General features: G+C 43.5%; 1 protein-coding gene across 2 annotated transcripts in view; it reads right to left on the minus strand.

Annotated features, from left to right (window-relative positions):
* The window catches only part of LOC143807078 (hydroxysteroid dehydrogenase-like protein 1), a 72148-nt gene extending 69764 nt beyond the window's left edge, over positions 1–2384 (minus strand). Inside the window, exon 1 of one of the 2 annotated variants that reach the window (XM_077288274.1) lies at positions 2253–2384. The gene's annotated coding sequence lies outside the window, so the exon portion shown is untranslated. The remainder of the gene's footprint in view (positions 1–2252) is intronic. The other variant, XM_077288276.1, reaches the window with a different exon arrangement.
* Positions 2385–6000: the final 3616 nt, after the last annotated feature.

Consider the following 6000-nt stretch of genomic DNA (forward strand, 5'->3'; position numbering starts at 1 on the left):
TATCCCCCTGTCATGATCCGTTCCAGGGTTTATTAGTGTCTTTTTTGGACGGATCATGTCAAGGGTTAACTTTGCTCTGCCTCATTCTGGGTTCAGGTTTGCTATTTAGCTCCCATGAATCTTGCTGGCAGTGTCAGCTATAGTTCTGTCTTCGGCTTGTGAACCTGACTCTGGAAGCCCTTGGTTTGTCCTGCTGTGAACCCTGACTTGTCCTGTGTTTGTTATCTCCCTCTGTCTGCCCTTTCCCTGCGTTTGTCTGTTCCGCTTGATTCTCTGATTCTGACCTCCTGGCTTGGCTATCGACTCTGTTTGGATTTGTCCTTATTGTACCGTATTTTGCTCATCCTGGTTTACTGATCTTTTGCTACGTCCTGACTATCCTTTCTGTTTAAATCCTTTTTGTACTGACGTGTTATCTTGTGTCCTGACTCGGCTTTTTCTGACTACTCTCTTGCCACTAGGTGGCATCTGTTCAGCTGCTCAGTGTGTGCAGTCTCGCTTCCCTATAAAGCTCCCCCTGAAGGTTGTGCTGTACTGCACGGCAGCTGCTTGACACCCCCATCCTGCTGTGAGTTTTTTGCATTACACACGGTTGTTTGATCCCGGCCTCAAGTGCAAATTTGTTTTTTCTCCCTTCACAGTGAACAAAGTCAAAACCCATTGGCGTTCGATGAAGGATCGCTTCAACAAGGACCTGAGACAGGAGATCCAAGTTTGCAGTGGTGCTGCAGAAGGATCGGGAAATATAAGTACCAGCGATTGCTGGCTTTCCCGAGGCCTGTCCTTGCTCAGAGAACATAAGTATTTTTGTGTTGTATTCCATTGTGTTGTATTCCCTAATCTGAATTTTTCTATTCCACAGGAGTTGGCGCTTTTACATTTGTTATTTTTTGGTAGTAATGTTTTACTTTTCCTTTCACAGAACCTGGAGCAACACCCATGAACCTGGATCGTCCTCTGGAGCGGTCCCTCATCAAAGAGCCGCGGACCAGTCCCAGCCATCCACTAGCGATGCAGCAAGTGGGCCAATGTCACAGGCTGGAGAACAGGCAGCTGGTTCTTCAGGTGTTCCCCTGTCCCAGTCCTCTAGCTCTTTTTTTGGGGGGGGTCTTACCACCAGCAGCAGAAGGCCTCAGATAGGTCACTCATGCCCAAGTTTATTCACTTAAGCTCGGTCTTCCAGAATGGTCTGAAGGTGCTGAGAGATAGACTGGAAAGTGGTCTGACTCATATTAACACACTTTTCCAGGATGTCAACCAATGCCTTGACCATCTGGAAGCCGACCTCCAGAGACCGGCACACCATTTTTTTTATAACATAGAGCAGGACATGTCTGAACACCTTACTCCTGAACTCCAGCTCAATGTGATGCAGGCCTGCAATGCTGCTTACGTTCAGGCTATGCAGCAGACTTTGTACTTACAGCAGCCACAGGTGGTATTTCCACCTGTGCCACCAATTACACACTTTACCTCAATACCGATTTCTGCTGCATACCACTATATGGCCACCACCATGCCCAGTCCTGCTGCACACCACTACACTGCCACCACCATGCCAGGTGCTGCTGAAAGCCACTCCACCACCATGCTGAGTCCTGCTCCTGCATGACCGTCCACTGCCACCATGATGGCGAGTTAGCAAACTGCATGTCCGTCCACCACCACCACCATGAGGGTTCAGCAAATTGCACGGCCATCCCGATCCACCACCATGGAGGTTCAGCAAACTGCAAGGCTGTCCCGATCCACCATGATGGAGGTTCAGCAAACTGCACGGTCGTCGCAATCCACCACCATGCCGATTCCAGATACCACCACTCCCACCCTCCCAAGGAGACGAAGAAGCCTCTACCATACTCATGGCAAACCAAAAAAAGAGAAAACGGGCAGCAAGAACTGTCGTACTACCTCCACCCTCACCTCCCAATCTGTGTTTTGTCCAGTTTGTCTCTCCCTTCCAATGTGTCTCTCCCATCCCATGCTTCCACTTTTAATGTGTCTACTTCCATCCTTGAGCTCCCAGACCCCACAAGTTTAGTAAGCCCTACCCCTGGAACCCCTTCAGCATCCACACCTAGCCAATCCTCCCAGTTCCACACCCCCTTAAGTCCATAAATTTCCCCCTCATTGTCTCTTAAAAATTATTTATTTTTTTTGCTTGTGTAGTTAAATAAATTTGTGTTGTTTTTCCCCAATCACTAAAAAACAAGAGTAAACTGAATGGCACTAGGAATAAGGTGGATACTCACTGATGAAGCAGGTTAGCTGAGTAGACAACACCCCTTGCGATAACTCTCCGAGGACTTGGTGTGCTCGCTTGAAAAAACATGTGTGATCAATCCAGAAGTAGAAGAAATTAGCTGCACCACACAAATCTTCCTTATCTTTAAAAACCTTTGTCCTTTATTGCAAACATCGTTATGTGGACATGGTTACAAAGGGCAGGAAGGCTGCAGATCAAGCTGGTTTGTAACCATGTCCACATCACGATGTTTGCAATAAAGGACAAAGGTTTTTAAAGATAAGGAAGATTTGTGTTGTGCGCCTAATTTCTTCTTTCCCCAATCACTGCTTGTTCTTCGTCTCTTTCGTCGCCGGCAACACACACTGTGCGCCGTCAACACATACGTCGCCATCTACACACAGTGTTTTTGCCACCTCTTAGCTCCATGGCCCATGATCTGCTGCCCCTTTTCTTTATTTGCTTTACATTGCAGCTTTGCTTGAAGTGTCTGTCATGGAGCAATGAGGTGGCAAAAACACAGAGAGGACAGAAAATCCTACAAAAAAAAATATTAATACAGCACAAAGGGTCAGGGGTCAGAAACGCTCACCTGCCCATGTGTCAGCACTAGTGCACTCAGGATGCTGGGTTTTCTGCATCCTGAGTGCACTATTTCTCACACATGGGCAGGTGAGTAAAGATATGAGGTGGATTAGCTCCATCTTCTCTTCAGTTTGCATTAATCTATTGTAATATAGAAATGATGACTGAAGAGAAGATGGAGCTAATCCAAGGTCACCTACCATAGCACTGACCTCAGAGAGAAGAGGTGTAGTGCAAAGCATGGATGACATAACCCAATTTGGTTAAAATCCACTCCCTCTCATGCAATCTGCATTAAACAGAGAGTGGATTTTATAAAGACTGTAGTTGTGAACCAGTGATCACCCTATTAAACTGTAAAAAAAACTGTAAAAAAAAGCATTGTCATTTAAAGTGCACTTGGAACAGGTGTTTGACTAGAGGTATTTAATTTTCAGCAAACATGAAAGGTACATTTAAATATTCCAGGTACATAACATTACAAGAACATTTTACTAACCATTTCTTCTTGCCATGACACACGTCCATTCTCAGAAACAAAGTATGCCACAAATGTATTCCTCATTTGGGCAACTTCAACTGTTGTCCTCAGAGGGTGATGATGGTAATCTGGCAATACGTTACTAACAGGTTCATCAAGTTCAATGTTGGGTCGCTCTTTAGCCATTATACAGTTGTGCAGAACCACACACGCCTTGACCACCTCATCGACTGTCTCAATTTTCAGATTAATGGCTGTCCCTAAAATGTGCCATTTCGAGACAAGTATACCAAAGGCACACTCAACAGTTCTTCGTTCCCTGGTCAGTTGGTAATTAGAAATCCTTTTTGTGTGGTTCAAGTCCTGACTGGAGTATGGTTTAAGGAGGTTTCCACACATCTGAAAGGCCTCATTCCCAACCACAACAAATGCATTGTCGGGCCTTCAGTGTTGGGTAGAGGTCGTGGCACAGGGAAATTAAAATAATTTCCATACAACCGTTGGCCCATGTCCGAGTTTTTAAATGACTGGGAGTCATTACCATGGCCAAAACATCTAATGTCCATGGTGACAAACCTACAGTCCGCAGCTGCAATGGCCATGAGCACTATGGAAAAATATTTTTTCTAATTAAAGTACTCGGATCCAGTTCCAGCCGGTTTGGTAATCCGGATATGTTTTCCATCCACTGCTCCCAAACAGTTTGGAAAATTACAAGCTTCTAAACATTTTTCTGCAGTTTCCAGCCATATTTCTGTGGTGGGTAGGGAGATAAATTCCTCACGGAGAACATCCCACAAAACCTGGAAGGGTGTCTGCAGCAATCTCAGATAGTGTTGAAATTCCAATCCTGAACTGGAAATAGGCTCTCTCCGGTGGCCAGGGAACTGCCAACCAGAGAAAGAAAAAAAAATTCAGAACAATAATATTTATGACAGGGATTTTGCAAAACAGAGAAAGAAAAAAAAAAAGAAAGAAAGAAAAGGACATGGCTTTTAGAACAATAATATTTAGGACAGTTTTTTTGCAAAACAAACAAAAGGAAAATATTAATTATATTGCTGAACAATATTAATTATAACAGGCATTAATGTTTAAATATTATGTACCTTAGTGTCACCAGCAGACGTTCCTCAGCAGGAATCGCTCTATGGAGCTGGGTGTCCTGCCTGCTGATGGCTCCTTGTACAAGAATCAACAATTCCATGAAGCTCTCTTGAAACATCTTCGTGTACTCAAAATCTTTCTCCGGGTTTTCACGGAGCTCACTGTATAAGGAATGGTAGGCTCCACGGCTCTGTCGAAGTTCAACAATCGTGTGCTGCCAAAAGCGCCAACACCATCTTCTCTGTCTTTCTCTTTTCCGTTCTTGCTCACAAGCAAATGCAAAGGAAAGAAACAAGTTGACATCCAGATTCCGATAGAAACTCTCCATGCGAAGATCCATCTTGACGCAGGATACAGGAGCAAAATCTGAGGATTTCATCTGTACAAGGGTCTATATACAGAAACCCCATGAGACACGCCCATTTGGCATGGCTTGTGTAAAGGAATTTCTCCTGGAAATTTTTTTTCCTATCAAACACATGCATATAAAAAACGCAAACGCATGCAAAAACGCATGCAAACGTAGCATTTTTTTTCCGTCATGCATAAGCTGATGCATATAAAAAACACTGGGTAATCATGCGTTTGCCTTCGTTTTGCCATGCGGTTGCAGACGATACGCTGCGGACTCAACCGCAAATGTGAACCTAGCCTTACTGCTACACAATATTAATGATTTATTTTACATAGCTTCAACTGTGTTAATATGGTTCAATGTCAGATGCCCCTCTTCCCCCTTGACTTATAATAGGGTCCATCATTTTCATTGTTTTCACTGATAAAGGCTATGGATATGTACTTACACACAAAAACCCACAGCTATATCTAGATATTAAATATTCAGAACAGCATTGTTTTGTTATGGTTCAAAAAATTGTGATGAATAAATAAATGCTCACACGACAATTGAATAAACTAAAATTAATTTATTTAATAAAAGATAATAAATATAAACAGTCACTCAAAATAGCAAATAATCAATTAAGTTATACATTACATATGAGTCAATCAGCCTGGTCTCTCAGTGTCCTATCTCTTTCAATCTGTTCTGTGTCTACCTGTCCTGTCTCAGGCATACCTCCCATTTATATGCTAAACCAACTCCATTGCAACTTCTCTAAAAGTTTTATGTTTATCCTGGTATGTGTACTGAAACCTTAAGGCCAAATAGATAAGACTTCACCACCTGGCATCCCTGGGGGCTTTAAGACCTCCAATCAACATATGTAGGCCTAGCAAGATCTCTCATCTTCGAAGATAAGTGTAAAGTGTACACTAAATGTTAATTACTAGTAGTGTTGAGCGATACCGTCCGATACTTGAAAGTATCGGTATCGGAAAGTATCGGCCGATACCGGCAAAATATCGGATCCAATCCGATACCGATACCCGATACCAATACAAGTCAATGGGACTCAGGTATCGGACGGTATTCCTGATGGTTCTCAGGGTCTGAAGGAGAGGAAACTCTCCTTCAGGCCCTGGGAACCATATAAATGTGTAAAATAAAGAATTAAAATAAAAAATATCGCTATACTCACCTGTCCGACGCAGCCGGGACCTCGGCGATTGTAAGCGGCAG

The sequence above is a fragment of the Ranitomeya variabilis genome, chromosome 2, assembly GCF_051348905.1.
Source record: "Ranitomeya variabilis isolate aRanVar5 chromosome 2, aRanVar5.hap1, whole genome shotgun sequence".
NCBI classification, from domain to species: domain Eukaryota; kingdom Metazoa; phylum Chordata; class Amphibia; order Anura; family Dendrobatidae; genus Ranitomeya; species Ranitomeya variabilis.